The 19,397-nt window shown below is 35.8% G+C and overlaps 1 pseudogene; it reads left to right on the plus strand.

Moving 5' to 3' along the window:
- The first annotated feature begins 746 nt into the window (after positions 1-746).
- Positions 747-3,197, plus strand: LOC149264071 (GTP-binding nuclear protein Ran1B-like; annotated as a pseudogene).
- The last annotated feature ends 16,200 nt before the right edge of the window (positions 3,198-19,397 follow it).

Raw genomic sequence — 19,397 nt, forward strand, 5'->3', positions numbered from 1 at the left:
TAACTAGGTTTGCCTTCATAAGGGAATATCTGCCACTAATGCAACCAATGTTTTCGCCAATGTAATAAGCACAACACTCCAAGAGAGGGTATAAGGATTATTTCCACATAGAAAATCTTAGTCAGCACAATACGAATTATGTAATTCCTTAATGCCACAACCTAAACAATGAGTGATGATACATAGCAAAACATGTATTGCAATAAAATTTATTATGAAAGCGTAAGCTCCCCAGGAAAATATCATATAGAAGTAGGATAAAGCATTTAATTTTGACATTTCCTTATCCGCATTGGCTTTTGGAAAACCTATAGTCAAGGTGTTTAGATTTTTTCTGGCCTCTAAAGCGGTTACGAGGCAAACGAGCCCCTGGCCTCGCCAGACATCTGGTTCAGACCACAATCTCATGATGTACTATCATAACCCCATTTCTCAAGAATAAATTATATATATATATATATATCTATATATATATATATATATATATATATATATATATATATATATATATATATATATATATATATATATATATATATATATATATATATATATGGTCATCACGTTTTACATACCCGGGATTACCCTTTGGAATTATATATACAAATTCATATGATTCATTTACCTTATGTCACTTTATGCACGTTAACTGTCATATGGTTATGGTTTAAGGGATTGGTGTACTGCTTTTTAACGTTAATAAAAATATCTGTAATATGGTTTGGACGCATGTTAACCATGCGGCAATGGTTCCGGGGGTAACTTTATGTTTTCCCTTTAGCCATCATGTGGCACCCCTTATCCATTACTGTGAGAATTATCTCCTGCTCTACTTCGTACTGTATGAGGCTGGTATGCTATCCAGTCTTTTCGCCTTGCATCAATGGTGGAGGGCACACTTCATAATCCAACGGTGGTAGATCGTCTCTGCGGGCTGCCGCCTAAACTAACGCTTTCCTTGGGTGATGGGATCATTTTTTTGGGAACTTTCTCTGTGGCTTTGCTCTAGTTCAGTCCATGCATTCCATCTCGGAGAGCCTAGCTCGCAGACCCTGTTCAAATGCCGGAGGATTCATTTCCAAACCCTTCAGGTAGATAACCGCACAATGTCTTGTTCCTTCTGTAACCTTTTGGCTATTGGTTCTTTTTGATTTACTAATAAACGTCTCGATTATGCTCATGCATCATGTGTCTATAGGGTTATTCAGTAATGGGGTCCTCCTACATCACTGGAACGAGTGTTGTTCATTCATTGGCTGGAGTTTTCTTTAGTGGTAAGTGTCTTGGCAAGCACGAGGATAAATTCCTTGAGTTTTTGTTTTACTACGGTTTGCATTACTTCTATTGTTGTCTAACATGTGCTATTCGAGTTGCTACTTGTACAAATTAGGCACCCATTCCTCACATGGCCTAAAGACTAAGGAAAACCCCACCCGTATTCTATTCCGAGTTCCAGGTATGGGGAATCCTACCGGCCGTGGCTATGTCTATTTTGCTTCAGAGCTTTTCTTGTGTTTAGAGGAGGGTAACCCTCTAGGTCACCTTTATTTTTGGTTGAACCAGGGTGGGGAGCATTATTCGTTCCCTCCAGGCTCCAATTACCATGGACATGACAAATGTAATTTTAGACTCTTGAATTTCGATGTCCGACTGCAATTCCTCTGCTCGGACAATTGTAACTGTATATATATTTTAATGCACACCTGTACTTATTTTGCTCACAGCATATTAGGTGCCTTGTTTACTGGACTATAATTTATTATGAGGGTATACTGGCTTTAACAACAGATTATTTTTTCCTCGTTTGTGCTTGTTTAAAGGTTACCACACCGTGGCCTTTCTGTACAGGAATTTGTACTCATTTTTGTTTTATGAGTTCATAGTATTGCACAGCTTTTATCTATGTCACGTTCTTTGTTTGGTTTAGCTATACATTCCTATACAGTTTATATGATGTTTTGTGTAATTGAATGAAGAGCATCTTATCCCCTAAGCTTACAACCTCCCTTGTTGAGAGGGTCCGAACCCTGCCCCTCAATTACAGTGTTTTTTTGAACTAATTCCTGATTGGTTCCAGGTTATTAATACTTGTATGATGGAAAGAGTTAAAACGTGGACAAGATAATAACCCTACCAACCTACTGTTCCATTCTATTCCAAACCCAGTTTTCCTTTTTGGGTGTTCCATTTGGCTTAGATAATGTCCACAGTGCAGGTCTCCAGCTGTGCCACTCTGCTTTCTGGCCTTCCATATTACAGAGGAAATGCTCTACCACATCTTAACACAACCTGCAATAATCTCTGCCTTAGATTAGGGTCAATACAGTTTGCGGCAAGCAGACGTTGTTTTATTTTTATTTTTTCTAATTATATACACCTATGTCTCTTAAAGAAAGGGGCTCGGCCCAAAGGCTGCAAGCCATTACTGAGTAATGCTGGTCTTGAGTTGATTCCATTCACTCGTCTAATTTCAGGTCTGCCTAAGCATTTATTTGTTTCCTTCTTATTTACTGATTGGGATTTTGTTTGTTGTAGTATTCATGGGCAATGTGAAGTTATCATGTTTGATGTTACTGCACGATTGACTTACAAGAATGTCCCAACGTGGCACAAAGATCTTTGTAGGTTTCTCTTTTCCTGAACCGATTAGCTAAATATCTTTGTGAATTTCAGGGTGTGTGAGAACATTCCTATTGTTCTTTGTGGAAACAAGGTTGATGTGAAGAATAGGCAAGTGAAAGCTAAGCAAGTTACTTTTCATAGAAAGAAGAATCTTCAGTACTATGAGATATTTGCAAAAAGTAACTACAACTTTGAGAAGCCATTCCTATACTTGGCACGGAAGCTCTCAGGGTGAGCCTTTAATCTAGTTTCTAATGCTCCCTAATATGAATGTTATATTAAAAAAATTGCATTGATTCTATAATGGGTTATTTTTATAGGGATCCAAACCTTCATTTTGTGGAGTCACCTGCTCTTGCTCCTCCTGAGGTTCAGATAGACCTTGCAACCCAGCAGTAGTAAGTAGAATGCTATTTTCTTATTATTTTTTGTTAAGTTTTATTGAAATAATTTGTTCCATTTCTAAAAGATTGAAAATTTGGCTTACAATCTTTTATGTTGTCAGGTGCGAGGTAGAACTTGTAGCAGTTGTGGCCCAACCCCTTCCAGATGACGATGATGATACTTTTGAATAGCTTTGTTAAGATGCTTTTGCATATTTAGGGATTGGCGGATTCAATTAGTTTTGTACCATTGGAGTTTTCTCTTGAGTTCCGACATTTAATTCTGATTTGTATTTTGGGCTTAGAATAGCATTATCGCATCTCTCTATATGTGATTTGGGTACTGTGAAGAAGCTTTCATCGGTGGAGTTGGCTAAGCTATCTTAGTTCAACTCCATTACAGAGCTATTTTTATATGCTAAGACAGTTTTTTCCGTTATATACTCTTGCACATTTTGCACAAGAACTTTTTGTACTCTTCAAATATTTCAAGAATGCTCAAGTGCCTTTCGTTGTGTACTATTGGGGGAAATTCTAGTTGTGATGATTGTTGCTTGTAATATATTATGGCTTGTTAAAACTTTCTCTGAAAATTCTAGCTATGTCTGAGGATTTATTTTAACTCTGAAATCGGTTTACATAGTTGATAACTGTGGCTATCAAGCCTGCCTAGGTATTCTTGTGGGTATGTTGTCTGTCAAACACATAAAGGTATCACCATTTCATTAATTGGGTTCTCGATTGATTTCTGCATAAAGATTCGCATTGTCTAAATCTAAAGTCGTTTCCATTCAACAGTCTATAGATTCTTCTTTAACTATAGTAAAATTGGGAGATGGAACGCTTATCAAAGCTAAGGTAGCATCTTAAATCCAAACTTTTGACTCCCATTTGAAGTAGATATTAAAGCTTTATAAGATGGCACGTTGTTGAAAAGTTGATAATAATTAAATATGCTGGCTGGACATTGCATTTATATATGGGTGGCCATGTTAAGCTCATGTCATATATCCTGCTGCAATTTTTTTTTTTAATATATACATATACACAGCTATATAATTACCAACACATAGACGTGCTTTATAAGGTTGACGGTCATGTATCATGTGTACATAATTGTCAGCACATGAATTATTCTCTATATGGTTGACAGGTTTGCAATTCCTATTCTTATGTACGCTCACATAATGGCTCACTTTAAAACTTGCATGAAACAAGTCCTATAGCTGTACAACTACCCAACCGGTTGGATAGGACTGTGATGATTCCCACGCAGTTCTCCATGACTCGAACCTGTTAGAAATTGACACGATCTCCACCTGATGATTCGTGTAATCCCCCAGGGCTATGAAATTAGCAATGCTATGGTTTTTGTGTTGTTTGATACACATTGATTTGGGTTAACATTAATTGAGCATTAACTTGTCTGTCCCACCCCGGGTACGTGGCATGGGCAGTCTCCAGCTACTGCCTCGGGATCCTTCATGTATCGATGGCTACGAAACGAGATAGGCGATGCTACGGATGCCATGGATGCTTGCCGACTTACACTACTCTTGGCGCCAACTTGTAGTCCCATTCTTCCGCGGGAAGACCTAGAACTTGTTCTGCCTCTTGCCTCAGCTAAGGGCTTGACAGTCTCGGCTCTATGGTTTTGTTGTAGAGAACATGTGTGCGAGGTTTCAGAACCTAATCCCACCACCAAAATTTATCGACCAGGTAATTATTTGACAGTTTCCTTTCCTAGTTTATTGATTTACAAACGTTTGATTTGCAGATAGACCCATCATATACAGGATAAGTATTTACAATTATTTAACCACAGTGTTTTGCTCACATGCAGGTACCCCCAGTCCTTCTGTCTAGGTTGCGGATGGCATTGGACGGAGTGGTGAGCGGATAACCATCCTGGCTTCCACCGGTATGATGAAATTCCACTCGATTTTGTTTGTAGGAATGGGATCTGGACCTGGTCTACAAGCTGTTGTGCCTGATTTGTGTCTACCGCTTGCTAGAGCTCACGGATAGGTGGCCTGGTTTAAGGTTCTGGTGAAGTTATTCCCAAGAGAGCTTCTATTGTTTTAGTTAAATGAATATGAGGCTTCATTCCTCATGGTTTTCCTTCTCTGAGTCGTGCTGGCTGTGCATGCTATCCTGATTGTTTACTTATACTAGGTCTGCCTGGAATTAACTTATGTCCCTACGCGACTTCTCCATTTTCATGGCCCAACTTTTGATAATGTAATATGTATTGTGCACTCCATTTATTTGTCTACTAGACTTGGAACTGAACATGGAAATTTTTGTTGAAATCTTGAACATGTATTATGGCTTCACTGAAATGATTTGTCACTCACATTCTAGTTCTATTTGATTGTTTAGAGCTGTTTTCGACTCCGTAAATTTGTGGCTTTGTACAATAGTATATATATATATATATATATATATATATATATATATATATATATATATATATATATATATATATATATATATATATATATATATATATATATATAGATATATATATATTCGGTTTCCAGCTTTACGTTTCATCCTGAAGAATTAATTTTCGGTGTTAACTATGTCATTTGTTGTGCTTTCCGCTTAATCCAACCAAATGTATTTACTATTTTTAATCAGTTTGGGGGTTTGGCCCCGCATGAGGATTTTCGAGGATTACGACCCTGCCACTCACAACCACTGTAACCTATCTTCCGGTTACCATGTATCAGTGTGGCCAAGACCCGAGACCCCCTGCCCATGAGTTCAACACTCTCCTAGACCCAACGGTTTCTAATGTGGGTACATGCAGTGTAAACCACAGAACTGGGACCTCACCCATTCCTGGTGGTGGAGATTCCCCTTCTTCATTTGGTGGAATTGTTCCACTGGAATTCTGGATTATTAAACATCACTTATTTTGAAGGTAGAATGTTTACTACTCATCCCAATTTGCAGAGGATTTATTTTTTTTATTTACTCCCCATTCTTAGGGCTTATACTCTTAGAGTCCACGAATTTCCAATCCGACATGTCTCACAAGGGTTCCAATGCTCAAGCTGTCAAACCCAGGGCAGATTCCATGAAGGAATCAACCTGACTTTCTTTCCCTTTTTTTTGTTTTGGAAACCTTAGTGCTTAACTCCATTTTCGTTTGTGGAAAGGAGCTTATAGCATTCTATGAAACCTGTACTTCTATTAATTATTGCACTAAATCTTGCATGACTCATTTGCTAATGGTGTTTAACAAGGACACTCTAACAATTCTTTTCCAAACATAACCTCTACTATACAATCCCCGTGTATTTAGGAATAGTCCGACGACAGTTGTAAACTACAACCGCTCGGTAGCATCCATAGCACTCGCCCACCTTCGTGGAGGTTTCGATTATCCCTGCTACTATGATTTTTTTTTTTAACAAACATTTATTAAACAATAGGGGAATACATCCTATGCACGTTTTTTCTTCAGCTATCACCACCTCGGTGGCAGCAGCAAGTTCTTGAGTTTTCTAACAGTAGTTGTTAATTCTATATAGTACATTTACCTTTTTCTAATGTCCTTACAGAATTACTTATAAATGTTTACTCACTTACCTGAACTGTTGTAACTTACAAGTACTCCAGAGTCGGGCCTCCTCTGTTTCTCCCGCTTCCAATATGCCACCCAACCTTGAGATTCGTCCTCCAAGACCAAAATCTCCCCCTAGCTCCCTTGCCGGACCACTGCCCTCAGCAAGTTGCTGCACCTTCGTGTGTCACTATCTGGTCCTCACCAGACTTAGCTCTTTTTTTTTGTGTTTCTTTCCCTCTGCCTGTCCCTACAGCGCAGAACCCCCTTCCTGCCTCCTTTCCTCCGGAAAAAACCCCATTAGGAAAGAAGTTAGGGTATATCGGGACACACAGCAACCACCTTCTTGGGAAGTTGCCAAATTTTCAAGAAACATTTTCTTTTTAAGAAAAAAGAACCACAGGAAATATTATTAAATCAAACAGATAATAATAGTCAATTCAGTTTACCAATTACCACAGTAAAATCAAATATTTACATTTATCCCGGGGCATCACAGCTCACGTGGTCTTGGAGGAAAGCATTTTCTACTCCGTATTAATGCTGGCATGATTTAGATTTTTTAGGAGTGTTCCGACATCAATTGTCAGTCCTCACTTTTATATATTTATCACTTATATTCATGCCAATTGTAATGTATCCACGGTAAATCTACGTAATAATTTTTTTTTTTAACTTTAATCACATCTAAGATACTACTACATGCACCTTATTCGTAAAAATGCTAACCCCATTAACACCTACACACAGAATTCACATTCACAAAGGTCATGGATTGGATATCTTGTCCTTATGTGAGCAAATTGGAAGTATTTCGTGGGGGCAGAGCGTTATCTACCAGATTAATTGCTGGTTGCACTAGTTCGATACACCTGGCTCTGGGCATTTACTCCTGTCGGTGCTGTCACGTGATGGAGGCATGGTTTTGGTATCCTCTGCTTCCGCACCCTCAGGTGTCTCCCCACATCAATGGTGGAAAAGAGGGAATTCCCATCCAAGGGCAGAGCTACCTCGGTGCGCACCATACTCGATGAAACATACTATCGATGGTTCCAAATACATTTCCCCCTCAAACCTGTTACAGTTCCCTCCTCCTTTGAGCACCGCATTCATACCAAACCTTCTCTGGTTGATGCATGGTCGTGGTTCTCATGCCTGCTACTAATTCAGAGCGAGCTGGACTGAGCCTTTTACAGTGGCTACCTTGCGGTAAGGCTTAATGTGCTATCTATAAGGTTTATATGTTATGTTTTTTTTTCTATGCCCTTGCCATATTCAGATGTGTTATGAACAATCCGAAGTTTCTAACTTACCCTCGGCGTATTTCTATTGTTTGTGGGGAGGTATGAAGGTCTCTTCCCAGAGTATGCTATGCACAAGCGCAGTGAAGCTACCTGTCTTCAGGGTCTTGCCTTCTCAGAGCTGCGGCAAACAGGTGAGTTCACACCCGATTGTATCTGCTTACTATTCTTCAACATAAGTGTGTTACTACAAGAATTGATGATTTAATCGCTCTAAGTATAGGGTTCTATTGGGTTTTTTTTTTTTTTACTCTTCTGAGTTTAATGACAGATAGATTCGGCCCTCTAGCCCAGACCCCTTATGGATTCTCCTCTTGGTTACTGTACAGGGGTTTTGGCAGGGTTTAAGCCTGACAAGTCAGCCCGGCCAACGCAAGGATTGGGAATCCTTCGCGTAATGTGGCTGTGAACTGATAACTCTATTTTCTTTTGTTGAATTTGCCGGGCCTTCAAGCTCACTGATGCATGCATTTATGTAATTTATTTCCACGGTTATCAAACTATGCGGGTTGTATCCCCGAACTGTTTTATTGTGACTTCCTACAATTTTCCAAGGCTGTCTGAGTACAATTTGTATATTCATGCTTTTGTTCTTCTATGGAGGGTCAGGGTCTTTACGACCCGAGCTCGGCTAGTTTGAAGAGGTGAGCGCCTCCCTTGTGGCGCCTGACTGTATGGCTTAATCTTTTGCATTTGCCCTGGTTAGGGTTCATGAACTGTGGTCCTATGGAGGGAGTCACCTATAATCATGATAGTGTTTTTCCATAATTTTATCGGAATATATATACTACTTTGCACAATGCTCAGTTTGCCTGTTTGTTTTCTTATCACCATTATACAATAAGATGCTTACCGCATGTTAATTATGATTTGTATGCCTTACTATTTTAATTATTTGGGAAAAGAATATTCATTTGGCATTTCACTACAAGGTTATTGTTGACATGAGTCACATGAGTACTACCTGAACTCGATTCCAGGCCCACACTTGTATGTATTCTTTGTTTTTCTTGTTCCCTTGTGGAGCCGCGACTTCTATATAACTATCTAGCTATGTTATATATATAAATATTTATGGTTACAGTGCCGACTTAAATATTCTTTTACCTAAATGCTAATATGAATGTGTAACTCTGGTCCTAGAGCCGAAATACCCTCGTGGTTACGGCTTTGTTCCTTAGTGTTTTTCTTTGCAACTGTCTATAATTTTGAATCTGTAAATGCTTTGCGTTCGAGTTTCCAGAAATGAGCTTTCTTGTTTTGCTACGTTTCATGGCTTATATAGGAATTGGACATAGAACAGATAACTATTGAACTCTCTGATGATTTATGAAATATAATCGTTTTCATTGCAATGACATTTTAGTTCCAAGAATTCTGTAATTATAATGAGTCTTTGCATTAACTGTTTTCCATTTTTCGTAATCTTTGAAAGGGTTTTCGTAGCAGCCCTCGCTCACACTTAACTTCTCGAACCATATGTATTTTTTTTTTAAGTGAAAAGAAAAATGAAAGATAGAAATAAAATCTTGCCCTCCCTGTTATACCCTCACACAGTCCAATTCCCTGTAGGAATTCTCTCACCCTCCTTTCATAATATAACAGGAAAGAGGAAAACTAAGAATAACCTTATAAAATTACCAAGTTAGTATCAATTCTAGGGATTACTTCGTACCTGAAATTCTTCTGGTTGAAATGTCGTTTCTGGCTGACTCCCGAAACAAAACACGGGGTCTGGAGTTCCTTGGATAGAATGTCGTCTTCTAACAGTCACCCAAAACTGGGTATGTCGTCTGTCAAACCGCCCAACAACGAGATTCGTCCTTCAAGACCAGAATCTCCCCCCTTGCTTCTTTCCAGACCTCAGTCTTGCGCAAGTTGCTTGTACAGTGAGCAAGGCTATCTGGTCATCACCAGACTTAGCCACTTTTTTTTTCCTGGATTCTCTTCTTCTGCCTCTCACTACAGCACAGAATTTTTCCTCCCTTCTCCCCTTTTCCCTGGAAACCCTCCAGTTAGGGAAGGTAGTTAGGGTTGCTTCCTCAACAACCGTTTTTTTCCCACCTCAAGAGGACAACTTCCTCCTTGAGGATTTACCTTCTTTCAGGAAACACTTTTACATTTTCACAATTCACAAAATTATATTTAACTTTTAATCAAATACTAATAACAAGTTTAGTTTGTTTCTACCACAGTAATTCAAATATTTACATCGTTTTCCTGGGGCATTACACCAATGTTGGGTAACTTTGGCTTTGAAGGAAATAGTTCTATGCCATTTTATTGCTTAAGCATCACATTTTATCTGTTGTTGGTTTGACATGTTTAATGCTCGAGCAATATTTTCTGAAGTGTTGCTTGTCTTCATGTCTATTGGAAGAAAACCACGTCAGGCATGGAATGCTGCATTGTGATGTTGGTAATTACTGGTGTGGAAATGTGAATGCTGGACTGAGCACTCCACACACACAGCTTGTTATTATTTAATTGGCAGAGTAAACCTACAGATTTACAGGGGTGCCAGGTTTTGTTGGAACACAAAGTAAAACTTGGGCGTAAATTTAGTAATGAATTGAATCCCCTCTTGCTAAACAAAGGTAATACTAGCATTTGCACCACATGTTGCAAAAGAAATGCCATAAGGTAATGGCATAAGAAACAATAACATAGAAGGAAAAAGTCAAAATTTTATGCAATTTTGTTTCTTTACTGGTGTTTATTTTTTATCATATGTTATTTTTCAGGAAAAAATTCGGCTCCAACCCCCCATCCCAATGGGCCCAAGGGGTGAGGGTCGATTCCCAGAATCGACCCTTACACCCTGGGCCGACTGCGCTATGGTGGTGGGGGGTGGAGGGGGGTTGCACGTAGTTCAAGCAACAATAAAACACTGAATACATCATATATTATAGGCTAATGTGTTTGGTCATATATTTGTCCCAATTTCATTCTCTCCTTGAAATTTTTTTTGGGATGTCTCTGCAAAATTAATAAAATGATATGGTTTTGAGTAAGAAAAATATTTTTTATAAATAATAAAATTTATTATAATTAAAAATGATGAAATATTATAATTAAATAGTTTTTTATTAATTTGCCATAACAATTAATTGGTATTCATAATTAATAATTATTTATTTATGCATATGTTGATTTATCATTATTAAAATAAAATAATAATAATGTATGAATTGAATAATGTTATGAGAATCTTCTTTATTTTAAAGTTTAACCAAATAATTTGAAAAAAAAAATGAAAAGAAAAATAATTTTGTGAATTTAAAATTTGATATTATAATAAAATTGATTCTCTTAATACCAAGAATCTTGTTAGATAACTTCCCACTTTATCGTCAGAAGAGTTTAGATTTCTTAAAAATTAATGAACCAAACACATGATTATGGGTGTATGGATTATTATTAGTATTAAATTAAGCATAGTTATCAAGTTCGAATTCGGATTAAAAACTAATATGGGAAATTATTTGGGAGTATACATCTTATAAATATTCAAATTTTTTTTGTTTGGAAGTGGAAAAAAAACACAAATTCTTCAACATTGATCTATAGTACTTAAAATGTTATAACCATTTTTAATTTAAAATAGTCATAAAAAAATATTGAAAAAAATAATATATGAAATTTGTTATTATTACATGATGGACAAAAATATAATATAAAATTTGTTATTATTTACAATAACAAAATCTCAAAAATCTAAATATAAAAAAAATGTTTCAAGTATCTTGCTCCCTAAATGTCCACATATCCATAAATTTATTTCTCAAATATTAAAGATAAATTCATATAAGAGTAAAACTATCTACAAACTTTAAAACCATTTTGAATATGATAAATTTATTTAACAATAATATCAACAAACTTTTTTTTTAAATATGATCTATTAAAAATAGATTTCTATTTTTAATAATTAACGGGAAATATATTACGCATTATATAAGAAAATTAAGTTTTATCTATTTATTTATTACAATGTGTGAGTTGGCGATTTTATGTAAGTGAAAGAATAATTAAATGTATAAATTTACATCATACGCTGAATGATAATAGCTATGGGAAGTTTGTATAACACCGTTTGTTAGCGTACTGCACCTATTTAGTTGTATTATATTCCCTAACCAAGGCGTGTGAACAGTAAGTGTGATAAATGCACTCAGACTTCGGGCAGCCTCCCCGATTCCATTTCCGAAATGTGGATTTTCCATATGGCGAGTCATGCCCGCTGTACTGCAGCATTGAATTATATTAAGTTTTGAAAGGACATTGATATTCATGGGTTAGACACAGATTGGCTCCATAAGCAAAGATGTGATTGTTTTATTTTAGTGTTTAAACTTTGGTTTTTATTGTATTGATTTATTTTAATATTTAAACGTTGGTTTTTATTGCATTCACAGTCTAATATGAATGTCGTATTAACCCTTATTGTACTGGGTGAACCTCGCACCTCAAGGCTTGCTTATCCCTAGGTGTGCACCTCTGTTACTGCCACGCGGAGATGATCCAACGATGGCCTCATTCTACCTTCATCCGATGACTAGGACCATTTGCAAAGGAGTTAGAGTCTTGGTTGCCGGGTCGCTGCGCACAAGGTTCATTTCCTCAATTCCTCACTGCGTATCGAGGCTCTGCAACCTGCTTGTCACATTGTGGTTTTCCTCCGGCGGGAGGAGCGTGAGGCCTCTGTTCGTTTGATACACCACGATCCCTCCACTCCTCCTCACTCTGGATACCACTTGAGTGCCAATTTGCAGTCCCTCATACATTGTCTTCCTGTATGGGGTTTCTTCAAATACCGCTTGTCACAAGTAATGGGGTTAGCGCAGTTCCCTTCATCGGTATCTGCTTATCTAGCTTTTTTTGTTCTTTTATTTATTTTTGGATATATCTCTAGTATCTAACTTGCAACCCTTCTTGCATCTTCAGGTTAGCAGGGCAACTACCAACTTCACCGGCTCGGGCAGTCATCTGGTCAAGCTGCTTCTACACTCCCAGGGTGGCATCCATATGGATTTGTTTTGTTGTTACAGTTCGAGTGATTGACGGCCCTCAGAAGCTATGGGCCTGTGTCGGTTTCATGGGAGAATTCTCTCCAATCCTTTTGACTTGTATCTAGTTAATTCTTTTGCTGCACTTTGTTTTTTTTAACCCTACAGCTCCACACACATGGTGTCTGATGAGGGTTTGTACTAGAACTATCTGAGGTCAAATGTATTAAGGAATTTTATGCCCTTTGGTCATAATTGAATGAACACTTGAATTGTTTGAGTGATAGTGCCACTATTTGTCACAAGGGTTGTTCAGATGTGTATATATGTTTCCTAATTTCATAAATTATGTTGCTAGGTAAAGCCACCGGTTGCTTGGTAAATTCATAGAGGATGAATGGCGTTCTGCTACCACCTTAGGATGGTATTGTGTGATGGCTAGTATCTAACTTGCAACCCTTCTTGCATCTTCAGGTTAGCAGGGCAACCACCAACTTCGCCGGCTCGGGCAGTCATCTGGTCAAGCTGCTTCTACACTCCCAGGGTGGCATCCGTATGGATTTGTTTTGTTGTTATAGTTTGAGTGATTGAGGCCTTCAGAAGCTATGGGCCTGTGTCGGTTTCATGGGAGAATTCTCTCCAATCCTTTTGACTTGTATCTAGTTAATTCTTTTGCTGCGCTTTGTTTTTTTTTAACCCTACAACTCCACACACATGGTGTTTGATGAGGGTTTGTACCAGAACTGTCTGAGGTCAAATGTATTAAGGACTTTTATGCCCTTTGGTCATAATTGAATGAACACTTGAATTGTTGAGTGATAGTGCCACTATTTGTCACAAGGGTTGTTCAGATGTGTATATATGTTTCCTAATTTCATAAATTATGTTGCTGGGTAAAGCCACCGGTTGCTTGGTAAATTCATAAAGGATGAATGGCATTCTGCTACCACCTTAGGATGGTATTTTGTGATGGCTAGTATCTAACTTTCAACCCTTCTTGCATCTTGAGGTTAGCAGGGTGACCACCAACTTCGCAGGCTTAGGCAGTCATTCGGTCAAGCTGCTTCTACACTCCTAGGGTGGCATCCATATGGATTTGTTTTTCTGTTACAATTTGAGTGATTGATGGCCTTTAGAAGCTATGGGCCTGTGTCGGTTTCATGGGAGAATTCTCTACAATCCTTTTGACTTATATCTAGTTAACTCTTTTGCTGCACTTTGTTTTTTTTTTTTAACTCTACAGCTCCACACACATGGTGTCTGATGAGGGTTTGTACTAGAACTGTCTGAGGTCAAATGTATTAAGGACTTTTATGCCCTTTGGTCATAATTGAATGAACACTTGAATTGTTTGAGTGATAGTGCCACTATTTGTCACAAGGGTTGTTCATATATGTATATATGTTTCCTAATTTCATAAATTATGTTGCTGGGTAAAGCCACTGGTTGCTTGGTAAATTCATAGAGGATGAATGGTGTTCTGCTACCACCTTAGGATGGTATTGTGTAACGACTTCCTTTAGCATTCATCGTTGAGATTCCACTAGTTTTCAAGCCCCTTAGGACCCTCTTTGTACTCGAACTTTGCTGCTTCATGACCACAGGGCCAACAAAATGGAGTTTCTGATTAAATAACATGAGGACAGGGAATATAAAGATGAAATAACATAAGCTCAATCAGCTACCTAGGCTATAACAGCCCTTACAGTATGAGTCGTTATAACAACTTTCCCTTATTGAACAACTAATTAACTAATTAACTACTTTCCCTGATCGAACGGTTGAACCTCTTTCAATCGTCTAACACATAATCTTATGGTCCACAATAATGACAGGTGGGCAAGAGGAGAGTTGATTTCAAAGGGGAACGCCTTACGGCGTAATTAATAACCCATATGCGCTGGTTTCTATCAGACAGCAATTTCTGTGGTGGTTTCTCTCATACACGAGTACTATTTGTGAACTTTGAATGTGAAACTACTTTGAAAGAACATTCAAAATGATTTTATTTATTTATTTTTAAATAATTTTTTATATTGTCTCTAGAGAGACAATAGTTTGAATTATGGACATTTAATTTTTTTTAAATAATTTTTTATTTTGTCTCTAGAGAGACAATTATGGACATTTATTTTTTTTTAAATAATTTTTTATATTGTCTCTAGAGAGACAATAGTTTGAATTATGGACATTTATTTTTTTTTAATAATTTTTTATATTGTCTCTAGAGAGACAATTATGGACATTTATTTTTTTAAAATAATTTTTTATATTGTCTTTAAACAGACAATTATGGACATTTATTTTTTTTAAATATTTTTTTATATTGTCTCTAGAGAGACAATATGTTTTTAAGCTCAGCTATTGTCTCTAAAAAGACAAAAATGTAATTGTCTCTAAAGAGACACAAATGAAGTTGTCTCTAGAGAGACAAATCAAATTGTCTCTTAATAGACAATAATTCTTGTCTTTATAGAGACAATAATAATATGTGTTCTATATTGTCTTAATAGAGACAAATTTTTGAGACATTATATTTTGAGACACGCGAGACAATATTTAAGACAATACACAAGTTTCTTTTTGTCTTAAGTTAAGACAATTGACTCAAATATTGTCTTAAATATTGTCTTAAGACCCCCTACATGTAGTAGTGTTAATGGTTTGTATATTTTTAATTATTTAAAAATTTTCAGTGATAAGAGTGTGTATATTATTAATTATTTAAAAATTTGAGTGATAAGAGGGATAGTGATAATTATAGTGATAGTGAAGAAAGAATTTTCTACCATTTCAAAATGATTTGGATTTAATTATTTCGGAAGATGATCCTCCATTTCAAACCATTGGTGTGACCTGCCAATTCTAAATAACAGTTATTGGTCGTTTCATTAAATTGTACATCAATTACACCCTTTCATGCTGTTAATAATAACTCCAAAAAACAAGTGTCTCTATAACTCCAAAAAGCAAGGGTCCATCAATTTCACCATTCTAACAATCATTCCATAACTCCAAAAAAAAGGTGTCCATCAATTTCACCATTCCACCAATCGTATGGAAATAATAACTCCAAAAAACAGGTGTCCATCAATTTCACCATTCATGCTCTTAATAATAACTCTGCCACTCCCTCTGATTGTAACATGGAGGAATAATAGAACAACTCTCCCACTCCATCTCCCATTGTAACCTTGAGGAATCGCCTTTGCTGCTCCATCTTGACTGTTTATTAAATATTTATTGTACTTATTATTCATTACCATTCCATCTATTATAATGAAAGGCTCAGTGGATGCATGCATTTCTTTCTTAGCGCTTGGGTTGTTGGAATTGTTGAAAGATTACAGGATTGCTGAAGGATTACTTGAAAGATTTGAACCGGCTTCTCTCGCTTCTAACTCTTAAGAAAGGTGCAAAATCTTTCATAACCTTCCTTTTCTCTACCTAGTGTTTTTTCAGGGTTTCCTTCAAGATGCATTGGAGGAACCCTTTTGGTTGAAAATGGTAATAGTAGCCGCAAGAATTAAAATTCCTTTATCATGAGCTGCATGAGTAAATGGTACAAGTAGATGGTGATAGGGATGTGGGGAAGAACAATAGTTTTCTTTTAGAGTAATTTTATTGAGAAAAAATTAATGAATAATCTCAAACCCTAATGAATAATCATATTCAAATTGTCAAATACTTAGAATTGTTTTTCTGGTTGAACTCCCATGGGGAGTGCCACTGCATCTGTACATAGAGTTGATATTGACATGCATACCTTACCACAATTAAAATGTTTTCTGCAGAAAGAATGAATAGATAACATATACTAGAATTATAAACTAAATGGCTTTGAAAGCAAACCAAATGGTAATAATCCAGCGATGCAAGTTCTCTTGTAGTATTGGTATTCTGGTAACAAGAATAATTCATCCACATCCATTAAGAAATATCTTCCCGGACTTACCATTTCTTCACCCAGTCCTGAATAAACCCTGAACATCCACGAAGAAATATCCTGAACATCCACGAAGAAATATCTTCCCGAATTTAACATAGGCCAACAAATTCCATATAGGACAATATTATAACTTAACCAGCAATCCCACCCATGCAAATTTAGTCTCCTGTATTTATAGTTTGCTACCAGTTTGGAAATTTGAATTATTTGGAGCCCGAGCCAAAGCCGAGCCCTCCAAAAATTCTCGAAGGCCAAGGCGTAGCCCAAGCCAACGAGGGGGGCTGGAAATAGTTTTCAACCAGCCATTGATGCTTCTCAGTTTGGTATTAATTTGCGAGAGACCAAATCACCGTGCGGTGTTTGGTAGAGTCGTTTGAAAAAAGAATGGAAAAAAATCATGGACTGGGGATGAACGTAGGTAATTACATTAAAACTCATCCAAGTCTGTCGCTGAGTTACAGTGTAAGCCATTGGTGCATATCAGGCCGCCTGGAATTTTATTCGCGAAGTTTGTAGGTTAAATCCACGCTGCCCATCGTATCGTGAAGGAAGGGGAGGGCATACATGCAACTGTGTAGGGGATATATAAAAAAGGGTTTAGTTAAGATTGATTAAACATTGTGAGAGGAGGTCGAACCAGGAGTTGCATCCATTAGGGGAAACACAAATATAAATAGTCACAACGTTTAATCTAATCCCATGCTTCAGTATATGGAATTCACAACATTTCAATCTACTAAGGTAGGTCAGTTCGATTTAAAACATTATAATTAAATTATAAAATAATTTAAAGTTGTTTCATTTTTCAAAGTAAACACGCGTCGACGCTCCTCGGTTTTACCTCACTAGCTGCGTCATTGCCCCAAGCGCAAAGATGGCTACGTATCATTTGTTCCTCTTCTTTGTATTTCTTTTTCTGAATTGTGAGATGTGTGAATGTTCAATTATTTGGATGATTATAATGTTTAAAGAGCAGATCCATATGCCTTTTTTTTTAATGATATGTGAATAATTAATTAATAATATATATGAAAATTTTATTGGTTTATATTTATGTGTAAGTAAATGGTAATTATGTAGTATTTTAAAAATTAAGGTTATGAGTTTAGTGTTAAAAACAAGATTTTGTTGAGTTAATTATATATGGATATTGAAATATGAAGAAAATGAGGATGACTTTTATGTATTGAAACTTTTTAGTGGTTAACTGGTACAATTTAATCAAATAGGTAAAAAATATTGGGTGAATTGGAATAATTAGGTTAAAGTGCACAAGCATTAGAGAAGATGTTTCTCACTTTCACTACACTATCACTAATGGTCATTTGAGTTGGGAGATATTAAAAGACAAACTAATTTCTCAACAATCTTTTAATAAATTCATGTTACTTGTAAACATTCAGTGACAAAACTTTGATACCTTAGGTCTGAATTGACATTAAATACCTCTCCAACTAAAATTCATTTAATACCCATGTGATTGTTAGATCATTCTCCTCTATTTAAATTTAATATAATTATATTCATGTGTTGTTAGATTTTCTATTGTTTATAATTTGGCAAGATTGTTTGGAATTACAAGTAAATTTGAGTCAACAAAAAAATTAAAAATTACAAGAAAATTTGAGTAAACAATATAAATTAAGATTGAGTCAACAAAAAAAATGTCAAATTCCAACCAAAAGTTCCTAAACATCTAGGTTTTAGACAACCATTAAAAATATTTATAAATACATAAAATATATATAATAATTCAAATTAAGATCATCTTATATATCATTATTTTTATTTTTTAGATGGAGATATATAGAATTAATTCTTTTAGAAACACATTTTCTTAATGGTTAAGAACATTTAAATTATAATTTTTATGATTACTGTATGATTAAAAATTACATTATTAGATAAGAAATATTATCTCAATAAATATTGAGAAATTCAAATAATTAATTTTTTTTATAAATATATAAAATTATGTTAAGAAAACTCAGAAACTTAAAACATACTACATTTTTTATTATTTCAAACATACCACATAATCATAATTATGTCATATTAATGTAGTCCATTAGAATGATTAAGTTGTGATATTAATGAAGACCATTACAACAATTATCTTATGATATTAACAATCTATTGTTTTATTAATAAATAAGTAAAATGATTTTGGATTAATTCTAAGTATGAAAAAAATTCATATATAAAAATGTGTTGTTTTAGAAATTAAGTAATATAATTTTAATTCGATATTTCTTGATTCATTATGATAGTCAACAAAAATTTGTCAAATTCCAACCAAACATTATTTAGGTGGTTATTACACCTTAAAGACTACTGCTTATTTAGTTGGTTAGTACACCTAATCACAATTGACAATAGTTATTTATGATTCACATTACATACTTAATTACAACATATAACTAAAATAAATTCACTACTATACAAAACAAGTAGCCATGTGATCTTGAATCTAGAAAAAAAACAAGTTGTTCCCCAACTATTTTTTATTAGTTAAAATTTCACTCTTACACAACCATTAACATATGGGTTTTAAATGTA

Source organism: Pinus tabuliformis, chromosome 6 (genome assembly GCF_031772625.1).
Source record: "Pinus tabuliformis cultivar Carrire ecotype Pingquan chromosome 6, CPIR1, whole genome shotgun sequence".
In the NCBI taxonomy this organism is placed as follows: Eukaryota; Viridiplantae; Streptophyta; class Pinopsida; order Pinales; family Pinaceae; genus Pinus; species Pinus tabuliformis.